The sequence below is a fragment of the Sminthopsis crassicaudata genome, chromosome 2 (genome assembly GCF_048593235.1).
Source record: "Sminthopsis crassicaudata isolate SCR6 chromosome 2, ASM4859323v1, whole genome shotgun sequence".
Taxonomy (NCBI): Eukaryota; Metazoa; Chordata; class Mammalia; order Dasyuromorphia; family Dasyuridae; genus Sminthopsis; species Sminthopsis crassicaudata.
Window position 1 is genome coordinate 171,264,401 of NC_133618.1, and position 25,144 is coordinate 171,289,544.

Genomic DNA, 25,144 nt, shown 5'->3' on the forward strand with positions numbered 1-25,144 from the left:
GATTTGATATTTATCTTTAAAAATGTACACACATACTAAAAACTACATTGATTTAAGCCTCATTAATGGTTTTTACATTAAGAGATTTGAAAAGAAAACATGGGTTAAGTTTAGTCCAATATAATAAAGGATTAAAAAAAATTAATTGTAATAACTCTTTTACCAACTCCAGAGATAAGGGGTTTGGGTTTCTTACCTGCCAAGCAGAATAAGAAGTACCCCCTCTTCAAGCTCATTCTGATTGGGGCAGATCCAGAGGACTGAGAAAATGGGGCTTTCTTGATACTGTGCCAGTCCATTAAATAATTGCTCCTTCCTTCAACAAGTCAATGTAATGAAAAGAAGGGAAGTTCAGGTTTATAATTTTATTTATAAGCATCATCCATCTTTCTCCCTCCCTTGCTAGAGATGGGGAGAGCTGTGGAGAGCTGGAACAATATCTAACCCTTAGAATTAGCTAGAACTAACCTATGTCTGTTCAGAAATTATTTTTCAAAATTTATCTCAATATCAGTTCCCTACATTCCCACTATTTGAATTATTTTCAGAAGATGAAGGGGATTTGTATCATCAGGAACACACACAGCAAGGTTGTGTTGAAGCTGAATTAGGACCTCTTTGAGATTCTTACAGAGAACATTGAACTGAAAACATCACACAAGGTATGTTTATAGTAACTTTTAATAGATAATTTAATAGATAAACCAAGGAAACCTTTATCCATCCAAAGTCTGAAATTTAAGTTAGGATTTTATCAAATGTTCCTACTCATTTAAGAAATGGGGTCTATCAATACCAAACAAAAGTCTTTAACAAAGGACTTCAAAATTTAAATGATAAATGATAATAAATGTTTTCTATCCATATTCAATTTATGCAAATGGAACTCAGGAGGAAAAAAAGCAATTCTCCAAATGATGTGTGCAGTTAGCTTCCTCTCTTCATCACCCAGGATAACCAAGAACATGCCTTAATAAATTTAAAGATGCGTTTGGCAATTGAGAAATGTTTTCATACAAAAAAAAGGTATTCTGTCCCCCAAATCTCTCTAATGGAAAGTCGCAGACCACTTAAAATGCCATAGGAGACTGTTTCTGATTGTTTCATAGAGAATGTACCTTCTAGCTATTTTAAGTGTCCCGTGACTCTCAGAAGCTATTTCATTAGCATTGTTGAAATATGTAGGAAATCGGTTTTATATAGATCACAAAGTTGATCTGTTATGGTCTTCTTTCCCCCTTCCAAGTAAACAATATTATGCTTTTAAGAATCTGTGACTTCCAACAATTTGGGAAAATATTTTTACAGTTAAAGGTTCAGATAAAGGCCTCATTTCCAAAATATATAGAGAACATAACTCTAATTTATAAGAAATCAAACCATTCTCCAATTGAGAAATGGTCAAAGGATATGAACAATTTTCAGATGATGAAATTGAAACTATTTCCACTCATATGAAAGAGTGTTCCAAATCACTACTGATCAGAGAAATGAAAGTTAAGACAACTCTGAGATACCACTACACACCTGTCAGAATGGCTAAGATGACAGGAACAAATAATGGTGAATGTTGGAGAGGATGTGGGAAAGCAGGGACACTGATACATTGTTGGTGGAGTTGTGAAAGAATCCAGCCATTCTGGAGAGCAATTTGGAACTATGTCCAAAAAAGTTATCAAACTGTGCATACCCTTTGATCCAGCAGTGCTACTACTGGGCTTATATCCCAAAGAAATACTAAAGAACGGAAAGGGACCTGTATGTGCCAAAATGTTTGTGGCAGCTCTTTTTGTAGTGGCTAGAAACTGGAAAATGAATGGATGCCCATCAATTGGAGAATGGTTGGGTAAATTATGGTATATGAATGTTATGGAATATTATTGTTCTGTAAGAAATGACCAGCAGGGTGAATACAGAGAGGCCTGGAGAGACTTGCATGAACTGATGCTGAGTGAAATGAGCAGAACCAGGAGATCACTATACACTTCAACAACAATACTGTATGAGGATGTATTCTGATGGAAGTGGAAATCTTCATCATAGAGATGCCACTTCCAGTTGATCAAGGATGGACAAAATCAGCTACACCCAGAGAAGGAACACCGGGAATTGAGTGTAAACTGTTTCCACTATTGTCTTTCTACTCAGTTTACTTTTACCTTCTGAATCCAATTCTTCCTGTGCAACAAGAAACTCGATTTTACACACATATATTGTATCTAGGATATACTATAACACATGTAACATGTATGGGATTGTCTGTCTTCTGGGGGGGGTAGAGTGAGGGAGGGGAAAATTCGGAAAAGAAATGAGTACAAGGGATAATGTTGTAAAAAAAATTACCCATGCACCCATGCATATGTAATGTCAAAAAATTAAAATTATAAAATTAATAATAAAAAAAGAATCTGTGACTTCCTCAGAAAGAGCAATGCCCTTTCCTAATTTAGTTTAGTACATAATTGCTGCTGCTTATTGGATTGGGATGATGGCCTACTTCAGCAGTCAACCTGCTGGTGATGAGCTTTCCCCAGTTTAACTATGTTCAAATGAGGGTATGCGTGTATTTTGAGAGAAGAATCAGAAATAATACATTTTGCCCATTCAGAGATTGAGATTTGAGTGAGCATTTTATCAAGTTCTCTTGCTAATCTAACTGGGTTAAGACCAAACAAAAGTGTTAAGTAAAAAATTTGAATATTTAGTAATAATTATGATAAAGCTCTCTCCCATATTTTATATAATTCTAAAATATAAGATGGAATAAGTGCTTTTCATATATAAATGTGTATGTGTTTTCTGAATATATGTGTGCGTATATTTATATATCTACCTATTTATAAATGTGCAACTGAACAGGCTTATAGAGAATCCATGTATAAAGAAACTACCATCATTTGTGGCAAGGTCTGTATGGTATGTCTTGAAGCGAGACAAAATAGCCCTTTAAAGCTCCTCCCCCCATTTTTCTCTAAAGGAGGCTAATTATTTCTAGTAGGGAAAAGAAGTTGGGGGCAGAGGCTACCACCCTGGTTTCCTCAGAGAGAGGGGATACTGGATTATAATTTTACATATGTGTTCTCTTAAATGTTATTATTTTAGAGGATATGATCAGGTTCAATTTAATTTGTGATCTTGGTGTCATCACTGGAGGAAAGAGGGACTCTAATCTCTATAAGCTAAAGCTTGACTCTTTTCCCACCAAACACACATGGCAATAGCAAAAAAGCCCATCTACCCAAAACATAACAAAATAGAAATCAGAAAAGAATATATATAGATGGATATATATATCCATCTATATATGAATATATAACAGACAGTACAGAAGTGATCTCTCATTAGGAGTAAGATAACTTAGCTCAACAAAAAGGAAGTTCTAGATCTCATGCGAGGGAAGTTTTCTTAAGTTTTTAAAATAGGAATCTGGGGATGGGCACATGACAGACACTAGCAGCACATGCCTTCCCAGAATCTTTTTCTTTAGCAATCCAAAGTGGAATTGGTCTCTTTTATCTTCCCTCTTGAAACTGAAAGCCAGGAGTGTCCAAAGCCATTTAAAGCTAGAAGATTCTCAAAGACTGAAGAAAGTGAGTTGTTCTTCCCTTAGCAACTCTGTTCCACTCTTCACACAGGGCAGTAAATCTCTTACTAATAGGATTTGGGACCAGAGAGATAGAGATAAGATAGATAGACAGATAATGATTTATATTAAAATATATCATTCAGTCAATCAAGATCTGTTGAGTATTTGTTAAATATTTATTGTGTTCCAGGCACTCTGTTAGCTTCTAAGAGCACAAGTACAAAGAGTGAATTAATCCCTACTCAAAATTAAGCTTATAATCTAATTGGAGGAAACAGATGTGTATGTATATGAAATATATCTTTGTAATAATATATTTACTTATACATAAACATGTACAAACACATAGATATATGAAATATATTGTGTATGTGAATATATTATATATAAGCCTTCCTTATATGTGTATATGTGTGTGTATATGTATATGTGTGTATATACACACATAACACACATATACAAAGCTTTCCTGGTTTGATATGGCATTGGTAGGGCCTCCTAGAATTTATGCATCACTGACATGGTTTTTAAGAGCTCATAACTACTTCTCTCCCCACCATCATGAAGCATTCACTGGAGGACAGTGCTAGTGGAAGGCATTACTAGCATAAGAATATGTTTACAATTGTTTGGTCTTTGCATCAATAAGCCTGAAACTGACTATAAAAAGGTTTATTTGATTAATTTCCAGTTGATTATGTTCCCCCTTAGTGTTAATTTCCACCTAAAAGACTTTTCAAAGGTACATGAGATAGATTAACACAAGCAATGGGATGTGTAGAAGTATTTTTCTCTGTTGTTGGAGGCACTAAAGAGCAGTGGCAGAGAACAATCAGGTCACATGATATCTTTTTAAAAGCTATGTTTCAATTCTCAGAGATACCATTTTTTTCTATTCAATCTCTGTGTGGGTGACAGCTAAGCATCTGTTAAAGCATGAGGATCACTAAATAGATTCTTTGAATAGGCATCTAAGCAGGTTGTGTTTAGAAAATTCTTTCCAAAATTTTAATTGTCCTTTCAAGCAAGATATAAATTGGGTGGTGTAAAATATGTTTAGTTGATCATTTCTTTTGTCCATGGAAGGATGCTAGGATTTCAGAGTCAAAAGATAGAATGCTTTACCTTGTTTCCTCATTCCTAGATCTTCTTCTTGGGCTTGTCACAATCTTTCCAGCATTGTACTTTTATCAAACTATAATACACAGCATTGGGCTGATGCTTGGGATATCAGTAAGTGGTTACTCGATCTGAACAATAACTCACAAAATCTTAAAATCAGAATAGATTTTAGAGATTTTAGTCAAACCTTGATCGAAATAAGAGCACCATCTTAAATCTAGATCTATAGAAGGGGCTTCCAAGGCTATTCTAACCCCTTTGTTTTATGGACGAGGCAACATCAACATTGCTTTTGACAAGTGGCCATCTATCCATACTTGTTAAAAGATTTCTAAGAAGAGAGAAATCACTACTTCTGGTGGCAGCTCATCTGTTTTTTAGATATCTGTATTAAAATAAATCTTAAATGTGTTCTTTACAATTCTTCCTCTCACCACCCAACCTAGTTTTTTGCTCTTAGTTTTGTCTTCTGGTACCAAGAAAAATTATTCTAATCTTTTTTCTGCATAATAGCCTTTAATGTATACAGCTGTCATATCCATCCACATCATATCATTCACTAGTTTAAATATCTTCAATGACATTTTTATGTTTTAAACTCAGGCCCCTCGCTAACCTGTCTCCCTTCCCGTGTTTACTTTTCATATTTGGCCTTTCTAGGTTTCTAGTGACTTCTTATATCCCAGAACTTAGTATAGTGCCTGATTGAGAGTAAATGCTTGTGAGTCAACTGAGTCCCGTTTTGCCAGTTTTGAACACTTTTTGTGTTATTGAGATATCCTGGTTATCTTGCACAGTCTTTTACCAGTCAATTTTCCATGAACTACAAAGATTACATGACTATCACGTCAGGTTGGGTGCTGAAGATATGAAGAATGAAATAACCTTTGTTTTCAAAGAGCTTTTGTTCTCTTGGGTAAGACATCATATACATAATTGTGTAAATTATGTAAATGCAAAATACATATATTCAGAATTTAAAACAACTATAAGGTAGTTAAATATAAGGGAGGGAGGAAAAACATGAATAAAAGAAGAAAAGGATTCCCTAAAGTAAAGAAAAAGAAGCCATCAGTGCAAAACCATGGAGATAGCAGATAAAGTATTGTATGTGATAAATAGATATAGAGCCAAATATGCTGGATTTTATTTGTGAAGAGGAATAATTGTTAGGATTACTAAGTGAGAACTGAGGTTTTCTGGACAATTACAAGGTGAGAACTCAGGTTGACTTGATAGAGGGGGCAAGCTCATTGGCTGGGGTGGTTCTTCCCAGAAGCCCTTGCATTATCCCACGCCCATTCTCTGGGAGAATAAAAGAGAGGACTCTCAGAGAAAGAAGAGGACTCTGAATTGCATCAGGCTTGACGGGGCTCTCTGCAGGAAGGGAAGTCACTTCTTTGGACAAGAGTTAACAGCAACTGCCTGGAGACAACGGTTCATTACAGGAAGAAGAATCTGTCGGAGAGATTTGAGTAGAAGACACAGCAGATCTCTTCCCAGAGAGCGATCCAGCAGCTTCTAGAGACAACAGCTCACTACAAATAATATATAAGAAATAGTCAAAAGGATTCTTAAATATTTCCTACATGTGTATCTTTTTTATTTATATACATACATAATATGTATGTACATATGTGTGTTATGTTAAATTATTTTTGTGTGTGTCATTTCATAAGTCCCCTAAAGAAGGTTTATCTAACTTGCTGAAGGTCTTCCTCTTAGTTTTAATTTTTTTGGATGAGGAAATCATAGCTACTCTAAAATCTTTATGAGAAAATAGGCTTCATACCTTTGTACTTTGACTAGGACATTTGTCATTTATGTGCAACCATTGATTATGCTCATAATTTGAAACTATACCTCACTTCTTAGAGGAATGGGAGTTAACTTTGCATAGGAATATGTTAGCTAAGTTGTGAGAAGTATACTTAGTGGGAAATGAAGAGGTAGTTGGCTTGAATACCCTTCTTAACTGAAGATTCCAAGAGAAATTGGCCCATCAGCTGTTTCTAATCATGGGTAGTGTGAGTCCTAGGGCTGAAGTTATCTTCCAGGATTAAGAAGTTGCAGAGGTATAGCAGAGAAATTTGGAAGAGGGCAGCCTGGAGAGAAATGAAGAGATGGTTGATCTGGGAACTGTTCTCACATGAAGGCTTTAGAAGGAACTATTTTTGTTGTTACTGTTGATGTTATCTTTCCCTTCCATCTTCCACTGCTCCTCACAACCACAAAATCTCTAATTGAATTTCAATTGTTATAGAGGTTTCCATTTCAACCTGAAATATCCAACCTGAGTATCCATTGAATTATAGAACCTACAAAGTTCATTCATAGTTTGTTCTTCAGACTTTGCTTAAGCCACTTCAGCCCTAGTACAAACAAAAATAAAACAGAAGAAAATATTCTCCAAGGAAAGGTCACTCAAGGATTAAACAGCCTTGGCTTTCAGGAAGATCAGTAACTTAAGTAGAGATTCACTAGAAAATATGGAAAATAGCTGGATATTTTTGTACACTTTTACTAGGTCCTGGAGGGGAATTTGGGGACTAAGTTAATTTATACCATCTTAGAGGATTAAAGTGACTATTAGTTATTCTAAAATTTTCAATGGTAAATAATACATTTTGCTACAACCCTTCAGTAACCTTCAGTTGTCAGAATATTCTAAAGAAGTCTTATTTAACAAAATAAAAGGGTTTTTTTCTGCATAGCAGAATACATTAGAAACCTTATGAAGTGTATTAATATATATATACCTTTTATCAAAAAGGATCAGAATCTTTTTAATGCATTGATTTAGAAAGTACTAATAAAATCAAGACAATATCCATAATTCAAAACTTATCATTTTCCATAATTGGTTTTAAGTTTACTAAATGATTGTACCTTGACAAACTGATGGTGTTTAATGTGTGAATGTATATATATATATATATATATATATATATATATATATATATATATATATATATATGGAGAGAGAGAGAGAGAGAGAGGGAGGCTTTATTGACAAGCATCTTATTTAATAAGATGCCTTCTACTCATTTGCAAGGAAATCACTATTATTGTCCTGTTTAGTTATGTTTGAACACTGATATTTTAAAGGCAAAATATGCTAATTTAACAATTCAATCTTTTATTTTGGTTGTCAATACTTTGAATTTTTTGAACAATAAAATTATACATATATGTATATTTATGATTATATATACACATATATGTATTCATACATATTTCTACTTGGAATGTGTTTTGAAGTATTTTACATAGAAACTATGTTAAATTCAAAAGTTATCAAGAATAATGCATATTTGCAAAAAAAATTTGTTCAGTCCATTTTCTTAAAAAAAAGGATAAAATAATTCACTTTAACCCGGAGGACAAAAGATTTGAACAAATTGTTTCCAAAAGAATAACTATGATCCTGTGAAAACATATAGCAAATTACTATGAGAAAAAAGCATATTAAAATAATTCTATGTTTAATTTAGTGCCTTGCAAATTGACAAAGACAGAGAAAAGGCCAATGTTGGTAGCTCTGTGGAAAGAGAGGCACATTAATATACTTTTGATAAAGCTATATAATGTTCCAGAAATTCTACTTATAAATTTGGAATTATGCAAAATAAGTGACCAAACTATTCTTGCTTTTTTATATAACGATCCCATTAATGGCCACAATACTGAACATTAGACTGAACAACTTGTGGACATCAAAGACTGAAGCAAGCATTCAATATTTACAAAAATATTTTTAACAACACTTTTTTGTGGTAACAAAGAAATGGAAACAAAGTGTGTGCCCATCAATTGAGAAATGACTTAAAAGAGTATTATGAAGATGGCTTTTAATGATGTTGAGAAAAGTGTAAAAGCTAACTTGAAGTTTTAATATAAAACAAAAAAACCCACTAAGATCTTAGCAATCAGTCCAGTCACTTCCTGGCAAATAGAGGCAGAAGAATGGATGCAATGTCAGATTTTATATTCTTTGGCTTAAAGATCACTGAATATGGCCACTACAGTCAGGAAATGAAGCTATAGTTTTTCCATTAGTAATAGTTAGCTGTGAGATTTGCCCTTTAAAACTGCACTACAGAATTGATGCTTTTGAATTGTGATACTAGAGAAGGCTTTGAGATTTCTTTGGACAACGGGGAGATCAGATCAGTCAATACTTAAGGAAATTAGTTCAGCCTATTCATTAGAAGAACAAATAATAAAGTTTAAATATTTTAGCCACATAATGAGAAGACAGGACTCATTGAAAGCAGAAGGAGATGGTTGAGAATTAGGTGGATAGTATCATGTAAGCAACTAGCTTGAGCTGGACAGACTTTAGAAGAAAGTGGAGGATAGAAGGGCCTGAAGTCTGTGTTCTTGGGATAATGAAGTCAGACATGACCAAACAGTAGCAACAATTTGTAGCATTTGAGTATAATCGTGTACTGTTATTGTGTGATTCTTTATGGCTCTATTTGGGATTTTGTTGGCAAAGATATTGGAGTGGTTTGCCATTTCCTTCTCTATCTCATTTTATAGATGAAGAAAATTAAGCATTTTGGAAAGTATTAGAACTTAGGTTTTCTTCACTCCAAATCCAAGTCCAACTACACTGTACCACCTCTGCTACCTCTTGAATGTAATAGATTATTATTATATAGTAAAAAAAGTAGATATAAAGAATTGAGAAAAACAAGGCAAGATTTATATGAACTGATGTAATTAAATGAACAAAACCAAAAGAATAATATATTCACCATTACAACAATGTAAATGAATATGACACTGAAAGCAAGCTGAACTCTGAGCAACTGAAACAATGGCACATGGAACAGCAGCTACTTCTCAACATAGACAGTCTACTAAGACAGATTGTTGATGGCACTGCGTCCAGTACCAGTTTACTTATTTTACTTAACTATTTAAGGAGTAAATAGTTAAGTTTTTACTTAACTATTTCACTTTGCAACAAAGAGAGGGTTGGGATTTTTTGAGGAGGATAGAAGAGGTGTATTTTCTGAAATGGTTGTGATACAAATAAAAAGGGATCAATTAAACTTCTTTTTGAAAGAATAAAATTTTTTAAATTGTATAAATGGTAGAAACTTAATCAATACATTAACAATTATTAGGTATCTATTATGTGTCAGGTTTTGGAAACAAGTACAAAGAATAAAACAATTCTTCCTTGCAATGGGCTTACATTCTAACGGGAGAAAGCAAGTTCATAGCATAAATACAAAGCAAATATAAATATATCGAAATCTACATCCATCTGTAGTTTAGGAGAGAAGTCCTTAGCAATAGTGGTCTTAAAAGAGAAGAAAGAACTCCATGAGACAGACATAAGGAGAGAGTGCATTTTAGTCATGTAGAATTGTAAAGTACAAAGGCATGGAGCATCAGACAGAGGTGAAAGAAGTTATCTAAACCAATTTCTATGTGTTTTAAATTAAAGATTATTTCATTTGATTTCCTTTGTAAGAGCATCATTATTGTCATTCTTGAAACTATGTTCTGGTTTCTAATATATCTCTAAAGCTAATCTCTAAAATACTTTATGCTACAGGAGTTAGTATTAAGTAAATTCAATAAAATTATCCTAATATAGCTAATTATCACTCAAATTTAAATATTTGAATTACATTTAATTCTTATTTTTAAAATGCCATCTATTAGCTTGTATTTATAGACTCTAAGAACTATAAAATATTAATATGGTAAAATGATTCCTAAATAGTGAAGTTTTTCTCTATTTATTCACTAGAAAACCTGAGTAAATAAGATTTGGTTATTGAGAGTCATGGTTTTATATCAATGCATATTTTGAAATATTATTTTAATTTCTTCATTAAATCAGGTGAACAAAAGGTGGAGCTATAGTATGATGATAACAGTAATTAGCATTTCTAAAATTCTTGAAATTTGGCAAAGAACTTTACTTGTATTTTTTTCACTTGAGTTTGACAATTATCTTGTGAGATAGATCTTGTAAGTATTACTTGGCACATCATACAAATTAGAAAACTGGGGGTCACAGAGATTTTGTAACTCACCCATGATCAAAGAATTCATATATGATAAAACCAGGATTAGAAACCTGGTCTTACTGACTCTTAAGTAATAAGTTAATCTAGTATGTCACCTAGATCCTTCTTGAGAATTTTAAAAAGTCATTGTTTAATATTTATAGTCACCTTTATCAATATCCATTTAAACATACACATATATATGCATATATATGTATGTATATGTACTAGAATTATCATAAATGATTTTAAAAGATTGATGATTCTTTAAATATGAATCAATGTAAAAGCATAAAATAGGATTGTTGGTAACAATGTTTATACACCTTATCATTCATCACTTTAAGATGCTTCTGGCTTTTTTGATTTCTTGATAAATGAATGTAACTCTTATCCCCAAACCCATTAATATGTATCTCTTTTTTCATTGGTAGAAAGCATTGCCTTTTGCCAGTGCAAGGGGTAGTCTGGAGTTGCCAAGAGTGCAAAAGGCAGGAAAGTTCTTCAGCTTTCTAGAGAATACCTTCCCTGCTAAGAATCTGTTTTTGCATCAGGTACTTCTGGCTTCCAGCTTCAAAAAAGAAAATAAACTATGCTAATTCTGTTTTTACTGAAGGAAAAGTCTTTGGGAATAGCTACCATGAGAGGAGTTAGAAATCTCCATTACATTGCTACCCTGGGAACTCCTCCTTAAGTAAGATCTAATTCTATCTCTTGGTTGGGCTGAGTTATTTCACTCCCAAAGAGAAAAGGTCCTCATTCTCTATTCATCACCTATGTATGCTTCTTGTGATTTTTATTTTTCTATGATTTAGATAGATTGGCTATTTTGCTATTCTCTATGTGTGTTCAGTATGGAAATATTTGGTGAGAGAGGGATCAAGCCTGGAATATAAAGCTGGGGTCCTCTTTCCTTCAATAATGAAACAGCTATCGGAAGTTAACTTGAACTAGAAAATCACATCCTCTAAATGAGGGCTTCTTAAACTTTTTCCATTTGCAACAACTTTTTAACTGAGAAATTTTTATGCCCTTCCGTCTTGAATCTGAGATGTAAGGTCTTTCTGGCAGTGTCTGTGCATATGCAGTACAAAGTGTGCCTGTGCAAGGCTGTAGTGAAGTCACCCAGTGCAACATGGACAAGGGTTGTCAGAAACACCTTGCATTCATTATGCATTTGATTTTGAATTGTTTTTTGTTCATCATGTTCAGAAACCTTTTACTGTGCAAATGGACTCCCACATTGCTACCTGACCTTCTATGGAGTTGTGACTCACAATTTGAGAAGCTTTGCTCTAGACTAATAATATTTAAGGGACCATAATAGATATTATTCTAGTCCAGTTTTCCTTCTCTCTGAAGAGACTGGTGCTTCCCAAATGGCAGAAATTCTAATCTCCTTTGGAGAAAGATGCAAGAAGAAAAGGCTAGAGGTGTTCTGTTTCCTTTCCCATGTTACACATTGGGAATAGCCCCATGTCACATTGAGTTTAAGTACTTTATGTGTGGGAAATTAATCCTAAAGTCTAATTGAATTTGTATTTGTAACATATATTGTACTACATGGGACTGAATGTTTATAGAAATTTTAAGTAAAAAGAGCACTGAATTAGGAGTAAGAAGACAATTTTATGTCTCCCCTTGTCCCTAGCCAATTTTGTCTTAAGTCACCAAAGCTCTTTGGAATTATTTTCCTCATCTGTAAAATAAAGGTGGAGGAAGTCAAGTTGATTTTAAAAACAGCCGGACACTTTGAGGATGAAATCAAAGGTGAATATTCCAGCCAGGTCATATCATTTTTCCTATTTTGATCATCATGCTCCTTCACATCTAAGTGGTGACATCCCAAGAACCCTGAAAAAGTCTCACTCCCCATAATACTGGCCTTGCTTTTAGACTGGCTCCAGGCAGCCATCATCTAAGCCATCATCCAGACTTGCTAGAAATGTGACATGGCAACTACAGCTCTGCTACCCCAGTGACTAGAGCTGCTGAAAATGGAGAAATGGAAGTTTTCACAACAAAAGCCCTTGAACACTGCAAATGATTCAGCATCTGAAATAGACATCATTTTAGCAATGAGGAAAAAAAAAAAAAGAAGATACAATTCTCTCTGTATTGCCCTGTACCTTAAATACCCTAGAGCCTTTCCATATACCTGGAATACTTCTTTGACTTCTGTCAAATCCCAGCTAAAATGCTTTCTCCTAGGAGAAGCCTTTCTTGATCTCCCTTATTTCTGGTATCTTCCTCTATTGATAAACTCCAATTTGTCCCATATATATTTTGTTCCTTCTTAGGTGCTTGCATATTTTCTCCTCTGTTAAGGTGTAAACTTCTTTATGGCAGCTATTATTACCTTTACCTTTCAAAGGGCAGCTAGGTGGGCTATGGATAGAGTTTGGGGTCAGGAAGACTGGACAAGTCATTTAACCCTGTTTGCCTCAGTTTCCCTGTCTATAAAATGAAAAGCAAACCACCCCAGTATTTTTTGCCAAGAAAATCCCAAATATGGACATGACAGAAAATGTCTAAACAACAAAATGTATCCTTATCACTTAACCATAATGCTAAGTGACTGTCCTGGAACTGATACCTCCTATATATTGTCTTCTCGCATTAGAATATGAACTCCTTAAGAGCTTTGCTCTTCTGTTTTTACCCCTGGTGCTTTGCCTATAATAAACACTTAATGCTTTTTCATTCCTTAGAGGTCCATTCCTTGTTTAATATTTTATGTAAAGCATTAATATTTTCTAAGAATACGTGTGATTCTTCTTGTTTCTGTGATGCAGATAAAAATGTCATTTGCATACTTGGATATATTCGAAATTTACTTTTATTTATTTATTTAGACATTCTATCGAAGTAAATGAGGAAGGCCAATTTTGCTAAACCAGAAAAAAAGAGATGCATCTATGACCATGGAACAAAAAATGTATTTTTAACTTACGGGGAAAGAATCATTTAAACTTTTTATTTTTTGTTACATTTTTAATTCTGAGTTGTCTCTCTCCCAACTTTTCATCCCTGCATTAGAAAAGGCCAACATTTGATATAGATATATATGTGTGAAACTATATAATACATACTTCTATTATCAGTTCTTTATCTGGAAGTAGATAACATTTTTCTTCATAGTTGATATTGTTAAATCATATAGTTCTCTTGCTTCTGCTCATTTCACTCTGCATTATTTAATGCAAGTCTTTCCACATTTTTGTCTTTTTCTAAAATCAGTCAGTTCATCATTTCTTGTAGTATAGTAATATTCCACTAGATTCATGTATCACAACATTCCCCATTTGATAGGCATTCTCTCAAAATCCATTCTTTGCCACCAAAAAGAGAACTGCTATAAATATCTTAGAACCTGTAAGTTGTTTTCCTTTTTTTCCTGATTACCTTGTTAAACATACCTAATAGTGCTATTGCTGCATTATATAACTCTTTGGGTGTAATTCCATACTGCTCTCCAAAATGATTGGATCAGTTTACCACCAAGAGTGATTTAGTGTCCCATATTGTCTACATCCCTTCCCTTTCAATATTTATTTCCCTCTTCTGTAAATTCAGCCAATCTGATAAGTATAGATAGTTTCTCAGATTCATTTTAATTTGAATTTCTCTACAAATGATTTAGAACATTCTTATATGATTATATATAACTTTGATTTCTTCTTCTAAAAAATGTCTGTTCATATCCTTTGACCATTTATAAAGTGAGGAATGGCCTATATTCTTTGAAATTTAAGTATGTTCTCTATATATTTGAGATGTATCACCTTTACTTGAGAAATTGTAAATTCGCCTCCAATTTTCTGTTTTCCTTCTATTTATTCTTAACTACAGTGGTTTTATTTGTACAAAAACATAATTTAATATAGTCAGAATTGCCCATTTTATATCTCACAGTGTTCTCAATCTCTTTATTCATAAATTTTTTTATTCATAAATCTGATATGTTGCATGTTCTTATAATTTTTTATATTTCTCTTTATGTCTAGGTCATGAATACATTTTGACCTTATGTTGGTTAATGGTGTAAGATATTGGTCTGTATCTGCCAGACTGCTTTCCAGTTTCCCCATTGATTTTTACCATATAGTGAGTTCTTAACCTAAAATTTTAGATATTTGTTTATCAAACACAAGATTACTATAATCACTTATTATTATGTATTTTACTTTATTTATTTATTAATTTGTTAATATGTATTTATTAATAGATTCAAGGAAAGGCAGGAAACAGTCTCTGCTTCCAAGGAGTTCACAGTTTATTGGGGGAGACAGTCAAATTAACCTGAATAGTCACTATACATAAATGTTCATATATAATACATATTGTGCAGACATATATATGTGTATATATTATACACAAATATGTATGTATATATATGTGTGAACACATCCATATATATATATGTGTGTGTGTGTGTGTGTGTGTATGTGTGTGTGTATGTATGCATGTTATACATTGGAGATAATTCCAGAGGGAAGGTACTCTAAGGAATACAGAAAAGCTTCCTTCACTTTAGTTCAGTTGACTTATCACTTTGCTTTGCAGTTTAAAAAAGTAAATATGATCATACTAACACAGTACTAAATGAATTTGCAACTACATATCTGATATTGATTCCTTAGCTACCATTAGATTATTACCTCCTACACTAACTTTAGCATATTTATGGAAAATATATTCTAAAAGTATCATTGGAATGTATTGGAAATTCTCTCTTAATGACTTTCCTCTAAAAGATAACTTGTCCTGAATGTTGAAGCTACTAAGGATTTGAGAGCTAGAAGATATTGAAGATGATTTAGTCGAACATTCTCGTTTTAGAGAAGAGGGAGCTGAGCCCCCTAGAGGTTACCTAAATGGTCTGTGGCATATTCTTAACTAATGTCTGCTTTCTTGACTCCCAGGCAATATGTTTCATGCTACTTCCCAAGATTCCATAAAGTAATCTTAAGTAAGCTGTTATATCCTTAGGAAAAATAAAGCTTCGATTATCTTGACAAACTATCACACTAGTGTCATGATAGTTGTTTCTCTAATGGAGAGCAATTTCCTATAGTTAAAGAGATGATTCATTGAAGCGTTCCTTGTAACGGAATTGCTCCACCTTCATAGGACACTGTGAGACCTTGGGAGCTTTAATTATACTAAATATTCTCTGTAATGAAATAAAGCAGTAGATTTCCCATAGTTTTGCATTTTTCCATACCCCCACTTCCCTGGTGATACAAATAATCAAGAGCTAATTTTATCTCCACAGCTGTGGAAAACTTAATTATACCAGTTATCAATATTTGAAATGCAATGGCAAGTTCTACTCTTTGTAGGCAGGGTGAATATGAGAATTTTGAGAAGCAAACAAGATAACAAAAACAAAACAAAAAACAATGCTTCTCTGTCTTGACCTTCTGGAATTTGAATAACGTCCAAAATAGGACTTTATCAAATGATTTTTGTTTTTTTTAATTGCTAGAACCTTAAAATGAGCAAAAATCTCGTAAATCGCCCTGTCCACATAGAAAAAACGTGGTGGATAAAAAAAGAATGCTCAACTTAGGACATTCAATTAGATGGTGAGTGTATATAGACTTAGGTATTGACACAAAAATCTTGGACAGAAACAATGGACAGACTTATGGAATGGACCCAGAAAAGACATGGGGAAATTGATCTCCAACAACTAGCAAAGATTTTTTGCCATTAAAGTAGAAGTGTGAATGCAGTTGATTTCGTGATCCCTAAGTTTCAGCCATCCCTCAATAACCATTTCATCCCTCTAGTCTGAAAAAAGTTTTGGTGTTGGCTGTAGAACATCTAGCTGTTTACTTGCTAGCTCAACCTGCCAACCAAAATTTTAAGACCCTAGTTTTGTATATACTGTTTATATTGTCATAAAAGCTGGCTTGTATGTGTTTTATCTGCACTTTGTATAATCTAAATTGATTTTTTTTCTTATCTGCTACTCTGAATGGATTCCTTATAGACAGATGACCCTTTGAGCAGATGACAGTTTAGAGATTACTTTTAAAAACATACCATGCAATCTTTTTAACCAAATCGCTTCCACAATATAGAATAAGACTATACACACACACACACACACACACACACACACACACACACACACACACATACATATATATGCAGTTGTATATTCTACATCTACAAGCTCATGCCACTCCCAGAATGAATTAGCAGGCAGCATGTAACCATGGTGTTGAACAGAAACCCAGGCATGCCTTAATTTTTCTACATGTCAAAATATTTATATTAATAGCAACTTCAGTATTCAGAGACTGTAGAGTTAAAAGGTTGCTTATTATAAGTTCTAGGATACTTTAACTGAAATATTAGTAATTTTAAGATATAAGGGACCAGAGAACTTATATAAACATGTCTCTACAAGACTTCTCAAAAATTATGAGAAAGATCTAAACTCTAAAAAAAAAATAAAAAATCCAATGACTCAAAAGTATCAGAATTTGTTCTTTCAAGATGTTTTATAGAATTTTTCTTCTGTGCTAGCCAGAAAGAAAATTAGAGATAGAGAATTAAAAAAAAATCATCCTGGGACATCTAGGTGGCTCTGAAGTCAGGAGGATGGAAGTTCAAATCTGGCTTCACTTCCTAACTGTGTGACCCTGGGCAAATCACTTAACACAATTGCCTCAGCAAAAAGGAAAAACAAAATCACCCTAAATTGATCTAACTACAGGTTTAAATGACTTTACAATCATGGTGAGATGCTTATAAAGAAGGTTAAGGAAGAGATGTGCACATGATTGGAAAGACTCATTGACATCAACCAGATTCTCATCTTTGGCTCAGAGAACTGAGGCTGTTCCCATAAGGTTGGCTTCTATCCAACCAATAATATTCTAAGTACTAGATGTCACATCAAAACACATTACTTTTTTTATTAGAGCTTTTTATTTATGAGATATATGCATGGGTAATTTTTCAGCATTGACAATTACAAAACCTTCTGTTCCAATTTTTCTCCTCCTTCAATGGCAGGTAGACCAATACATGTTAAATAAAAACACATTAATTATTAATAGAACTTTAAAGTATGCAAAAGTCATTACATATCTTATTTGATTCTTGTAACATTGTGAGGTACATGCTATTATTTCCATTTTTACAGACGATAACTTGGGGATTATAGAGCTAGTGAGTCTGAGATAGCATTTGAACTCAGGCTTTTCTGTTTGTGGTCCAGCTTTGTATCACTGTGCCAGCCTTAGGAATTCATTTCATTTGCTCTAGTTTTGGGTCTCCTAAATACAGTAGTCTTATGTAAGTCAAATAAGACTAAACATGGTGGTTGGCAGAATTCTTTTCAAGTCCAGGACTGCCTTCCCTCCTTTGACCTTGCCTCTCTCCCTTGGGAAGACACCCTTCATGCTTTCCAATCTTGACATACTCAGGATCCTAACTAATTGGAATGTGAGAGGTGCAAGGGCTAGAAAAGTAATGATTCTGTGTTGGGGAGATGGAAATAGAGGGATGTTGTAGAAAAAATAACAGGAAACAATAAGTAAATATTTGAAAATCAAGATCTAAAAAGCATTGAAGAACTTTAATTCTTAGTGGTGTGTATGTATATCTCCCCCTGCCACTCTAGAAGTTCGTTGAGGGAAGAAAGTATGTGCTTATTAAATCTTCATAGCACTCAACAGCACAAGAAGTTCCACAGATATTTGTTGTTTTGATATGAATTGAAAACCAGTTGCTTTCCCGCCTCCTCTTAAGCTTCTCTGGAGTACCATTTTCAGGTAGTTGGCATTAGACTGAGCTTATGAATGGTGAATTCCTCTCATTTCTTGATTTGTGCTCATCTTCCAGTGCAGAGGTGGAGGACAGGGATTCTGCAGCTGTGCACCTCCCACGGATGCTACAGCTGGGAAGAGGAGGCAGTTTACAGAGAGGCTGCACTTGTGACACCTTCTGACTCATAAAATAAATGAGGCTGTACCTGAAGAGAGGAATATTCCAGTATGGCCCTTAATTATTAGTAAACAAAGGCAATAAGAGCTGGTTTGTGCTTTGGGCGCTTCTTGAAATGCCTCTTATTCAAATGTAAAGAAAGTGTCTGGTCCTCGGAGAGAAATCTAATCTCCTTAATGATCCCTCAGTGTGAATTTGCAATGATGATACCGTCCTCAGGCCCCACTTGAGATTCTTATCACGTAGCCTTTTTCTCGGGGTAGAATTGATTCTGATATCTAGGTATGAAAACACCATGAATACTGAGGTATGGAGCCTCCCTGGGGTCTTTAGAGTCTTCCAAAGAGCAAAAAGCATCAAGTGATAAGGAATTAAAGTCTTTGTTCTCTTTTTTTGCCTACTGTTGCTAAAGACAATCTACTATGTGCTAGGTCACCTGTGAAGCAGTGAGCACAAAGCCTCTCTTTGCATCCACCTCAGTGTCAGTTGTCTTGGCAAAAGAGCTGGGCTGGGGAGAAAGTCCTGTGTACCACTTACTTGCAGATGAGCAACCACTGGTTCAGACTAAGTTAGAAAATAAGTAAGGAACCAGCAAGCAAATGGGCAGGGAGAATTCCTCCCTTCTCCTTTTTCTTCTTAAATAAAGAAGGGACATGAAGGGATTAGGGAAGTTTCTGAGAAGTAGCTTGATTTGAACAATATTGATTATGCTTTGAAAGGTAGAATGTCTTCTCTACACTCTGGGAAATGTAGAAGGTAGGGGGATGAAGAATAGAAATCCCTTTAATCATATAAATTTATCCTTGAATTTCACAATGAATGCTATGGATTTCTAATTAAGGGGTAAAGAAGAAATATATTCCTCCATTGAATCCACTACATACATGTTCCCAAAACATGACTTGGCAGAATTGGTTTAATGATAGGAGATAGAGTTGGAGGCCATAACTGGCATTTTTAACCAATATCCACTCGATAAATTTTTATGGATGATCTACTTTATGATCTTTTGGTACATTTGTATGGTCTGATCTTTGATGTCAAATGATATGATTAGCATCCATACTATGCAGTGATTGGTGGTATCAGGCTCATCCAGGCGTTCACAAAACTGCCATGATGGGAAGCGGATGTAGCAGAAAGTGCTAGTGCTACAGAGTTGGGGTGACAAGCCAGGAGACCATGTGGCTCCATACAAAGAACAATGGCCTTAGTGGGCACAGAGGCCCAGGAATGTTTATTAACTCCTCCGAGGTCACACAGTAGCAAGCATCAAAAGCAGGATTTGAATCAACCACCTTTGACTCTAGAAAACAAAGACTCTTTTTCCTGTACTACATTGACTTGAGGAAGACATCAAAATTCCTCCAAATGTAATATAAAGTATGGAAGAAAAAGGCTGAGAAAAAGGCGAAACTTTAAAAAAGAGGGAAAATGTTCTGGAGCCAGCAGACCAAGATAAAGATATTATGATATTGCTGAATGGAACTAACCTCAAAGTAGGAGACATCCCTGAGGGGAAACAGGGTGAGGAGTAAGAAAGCTTTAAGGTGAAACTTGCCAAACTCCCTGTTCTGGCCCCCATCCCTGAGAACGGGAGTCATGGAAAAAGGATGTTCAACCGTAGAAAGGATGTCCAGAGATGCTGGAGAGGGAGGCAGGTGCCTGTGATTGTCAGGAGTTTGAAGTAGCATAAGAAAGAGCCTCATGCAAAAGGCAGTTTTTTTTTTTTGTTGTTGTTGTTTTTTTGTTTTTAAAGAAATAAGAGGACATGATATGTAATCAGATAATTATACACAAGACTATTTGTGGAAGGAGAGACTACTGGAGCACAGGGAAATAATGAATTTCCATGAGAGATGCCATGAGCAAAGAGTGCATTACATGCCTGGGGGATCATTCTGTCCATGGAATGTATAGGCAGGGAAAGTATGAAATGGGATAGAATGAGGAGTTTGGGAAATAACAAATCAGGCCATCTGGCTGGATTGTAGGAATATGAAATGAAATCATATGTAAAGGTAGGCTTGAGGCAAGGTGGCTGTAATCACGAACATAGGGATGTATATCAGATTATCTGATAAAGTTGCTATGTTAGAAAACCATCATTAAATAGCTGACTAAAATAAGCAAGAGAATGTAAACTAAGTAACTGAGGGTCTTGGGCAGAAGGAGGAGAGGTCAAGCTGAAAGGTAGAAGAGAGGAAGGTTGATCTGTCCTCAGAGAATGAGATAGAAAGAGGACGCATAAAGGGGGAACTGATTTACATTTATGTAAAATCCTGAAAATAATTGATAATGAATTAAAACCTCTTCTACCCCACACAGATATCCAAACAATGCTCCAGCAGCATTAGATTTCTTCCTCCAAGAGAGTGGGAACCCCAAATCTGTTGCTGATTAAATTAGGTTTGCCTTTGGATTGATTAGATCTCCTATCTATTATTGGTCTCCCTCCAATCAAAAGATAACTTTCTACCTATCTGCTGATGCCTGAAATTCCATTAATATAACAATGATATAACAATGATTACATGAATAGTGGTGACCAAGATATAGTCATTTAAGTTTATAAAATCCTTTATATTTAATAAGTAAAAGTAATAAGTAATTAATAAGTAAAAGACAAAAGACCTTTCAATAAACAGAGAGGAAATGAGGGGAATATTACTGTGCTCAAAGAAATGACAAATATGATGAATACAAAGAAAACATGGATCTATTACTGGACCTGATACAGAGTGGAGTAAACAGAGCAACGAAACAGATATACAATTGACTACAACAATGTAAATGGAAAAAGCAACCACATAGTAAATACAAATAATAATAAATGTTATAAAATTAAGAAAACAAACATGATTCTTTTTTTTTTTTGGAATTTTTTTTCACAGTATATATGCATGAGTAATTTTTTTAATAATATTATCCCTTGTATTCATTTTTCCAAATTATCCCCCCTCCCTCCATTCCCTCCCCCCGATGACAGGCAATCCCATACATTTCACATGTGTTACAGTAAAACCTAGATACAATATATGTGTGTAAATACCATTTTCTTGTTGCACAATAAGCATTAGCTTCCGAAGGTATAAGTAACCTGGGTAGATAGACAGTAGTGCTAACAATTTACATTCGCTTCCCAGTGTTCCTTCTCTGGGTATAGTTATTTCTGTCCATCATTGATCAACTGGAAGTGAGTTGGATCTTCTTTATGTTGAAGATATCCACTTCCATCAGAATACATCCTCATACAGTATTGTTGTTGAAGTGTACAGTGATCTTCTGGTTCTGCTCATTTCACTCATCATCAGTTGATATAAGTCTCTCCAAGCCTCTCTGTATTCCTCCTGCTGGTCATTTCTTACAGAGCAATAACATTCCATAACATTCATATACCACAATTTACCCAACCATTCTATAATTGATGGACATCCATTCAACTTCCAGTTTCTAGCTACAACAAAAAGAGCTGCCACAAACATTTTGGCACACACAGGTCCCTTTTCCCTCTTTAGTATTTCCTTGGGATATAATCCCAATAGCAGCAATGCTGGGTCAAAGGGCATGCACATTTTGATAACTTTTTGGGCATAATTCCAGATTGCTCTCCAGAATAGCTGGATTCTTTCACAACTCCACCAACAATGTATCAGTGTCCCAGTTTTCCCACAGCCCCTCCAACATTCATCATTATTTGTTCCTGTCATCTTAGCCAATCTGACAAGTGTGTAGTGGTATCTCAGAGTTGTCTTACAAATTGATTTGGAACACTCTTTCATATGAGTGGATATAGACAAACATGATTCTAAAGAAATTTAAGAGAAAACTTCCTCAGCCTAATCCTCCGCATGGTGTTGGAGGAAGTGCATAGGCAATGTATGCACTGTTTTCAAACTTTTTGATGTACTAATCATTTTTACTAATTTTTTGTTTTTTTCTTTAATTAATACTAATTGATTAAAAAATCAGTCATCTAATGTAAATGTACAATTGGGAGGTCTTTTCCAGTTTTCATTAAGGAAATCTGAGACCATTTAAGTTTTGTCTGTCTCTGTGTCCCCTACCCCCACTTCATTTTGGCCTACTTTTATAAAGAAGAAGTGACTGTGGTGTGCACATGTGATTACAATGTTTAAAAAAATACAGTTCATTAACTTAAAGCATAGCTAACAACTAAACACAAAGCATTCATTCATTGTGGCATTTTTAATCCCTCGATGCTTTCCTTCCATGACATTGTAAGAGGAAGAATGAAGTTAATTTTGCATCTTCCTCTGACTTATTTCCCACTTCTCATGTGAACTTAATGATATTCTCCAAGTATAATTTATGTTTCATATTCTCCTTCTCTCTCACTCTCTCTCTCTCTCTCTGAATCTCTCTGAATCTCTGTCTCTCTCTCTCTCTCTGTCTCTGTCTCTCTCTGTCTCTCTGTCTCTCTCTCTCTCTCTCTGTCTCTCTTCCTCTCTCTCTCTCTCTCTCTCTCTCTCTCTCTCTCTCTCTCTCTCTCTCTCTCTCTCTCTCCTCTCTCTCTCTCTCTCTCTCTCTCTCTCTGTCTCTCCCCCCCCTCTCTCCCTCCCTCCCTTCCCCCTTACTTATTTTCATATTGCTCTATGCTCTGTCCCTTGCTTTCACTACTATTTTTTTTCCTCTCTACCTGTTGAGATCCTTCCTATCCTTCAAAATCCAGCCCAAGTTGCCTCTCTTCCATGTACCTTTCCTTCACTGACATTAATTCATGGTGACTTCCCTCCCCAGTCTCTACAATGTACTTGCCTAGAATGCCCATTTGGCATTTACACTGTTTTCTGTGTTAGCTTTGGGTTGGTTAGGTCTCTTGCCTATCCTGTGTGGTTTCCCGTCATAACTAAGGCCCAAAGGCCTAGATGTGTTTAGGACAAATCCAGCGCAGGAGGAGGAGAAGGAAGTGGTAGGCAGCAGCATTACGGCACTGCTGACTTAGATGGGGATGGAGAATTCAAGAAGAAAGAGAGAGGTTGCTGAAAGAATGAAAGGGGTAGGCCCAGCTTCTTTCACAGACTTGCCTGGGACCAGCTTTGCTTTCCAAATGAAGAGAATAGGGTCGGCACCATAAATCCAACGTGGTTTGAGTCATCCCTCCAGAGTGTAACATACCTCTGGCACTGATATTTAACCTGTTGTTCTGGGCCACATCTACAGAAACTTATATATCTGGGGAAAACTCGTCACATGGTAGTAGCACTACAGTAGTATTGTAGCATCGATTCATAGAATTATAATGTTGGCATAGACCTTGGGAATTACCCCCTTTGTAGTAAGGGTTAGGAAACTGAAGTCCAGAAAGGCAGTGACATTTATAAAGTGACATCATCATGACCCTGAGTCAGTTATTCGAGAGACGTTTTTATTAAAGTGCTTGGGAGTTTAGTGTTTTGTTAGAGATGCTAAATGGAGCGCATAAACAGAGAGCCAAAAAGAAATGAGAGAACACAGCTTCCTTCTGTGATTTGAAGAGGCAGTACTATTGGAGAACAAAACCACTGTCTTGTTCAGTGGTGTTATTGCTTGTTGGAATTTTCCTATCATTCCCATGAAACTCCCAACAATGTAACCGTGTATAAATATCCAAACAAATAAGATATCTGAAAAAACAACTAGTTTCTGTATTAGCCAGTAACTTGACTGTCTTCACTCATAGCAAAAATTAGCTTGTTTTCTCAGTGTCTTTAGTTTCCAAACAGTATACATTCATATTCTCCCCTACTAAAGGAAACAAAAAGTGAGCATAGTGTCCTTATGTTCATTCCTTCTCAGGGAATGAAATAGTCCTTTATTTTCTCTTATGAATTTTTATTTTCTTGTTGATTTTGTACAGGGATTTTTGGTGTTTTCTTACATTGGGATAATATCACAGCTAGTCTTTTTCTTTCTTCCTTTATGTGGTCTCCTCCCAGTGATTTTTTTCCAACAAAGCTGGAATTCACACTATGCTGTGCTCCTTCACATAAATCATAATACAATTTGAGGGATGCTATTTGAACTCTCTTCCATTTCATTTTTCTTCCTGGGGTAAGCAGGAAATTTTGTTTTGATGGGTCCTCCCCAAATGGCAAATTATAGATTTTTTCTTAATTTCAAAGGTTGAAATTCCACATATTGACATTAAAAGTATTGATCTTCCAGGTTTATATAATTTATATATTTACTCGAAACATTTAAAATGTCATCTTAGTTTGTAAAGTTAAACTTAGAGTGAGTAAAAAGTAAGAGAAGTACTATGTGCAAAGCACTATGATAAATGCTAAGATTTCAATTAGAAAAGAATGACATTCTCTATTCTCAATTCTAATGGAGAAGAATACATACATACATATATATATGTATGTATTCTTCTCCATTAGAGAGAATTGAGAATATGTATATATATATATATAGGAAATTTCAGCTC

The 25,144-nt window shown here is 34.8% G+C and overlaps 1 protein-coding gene across 6 annotated transcripts in view; it reads left to right on the plus strand.

Moving 5' to 3' along the window:
• PAK5 (p21 (RAC1) activated kinase 5) overlaps window positions 1–25,144 on the plus strand; it is a 436,232-nt gene that overhangs the window by 247,231 nt on the left and 163,857 nt on the right. For 4 of the 6 annotated variants that reach the window (XM_074287868.1, XM_074287869.1, XM_074287870.1 and 1 more), the window contains one exon: window positions 549–662. The exons of the other annotated variants lie outside the window; for them this stretch is intronic. The gene's annotated coding sequence lies outside the window, so the exon portion shown is untranslated. The remainder of the gene's footprint in view (window positions 1–548; window positions 663–25,144) is intronic. 6 annotated transcript variants of the gene reach the window in all.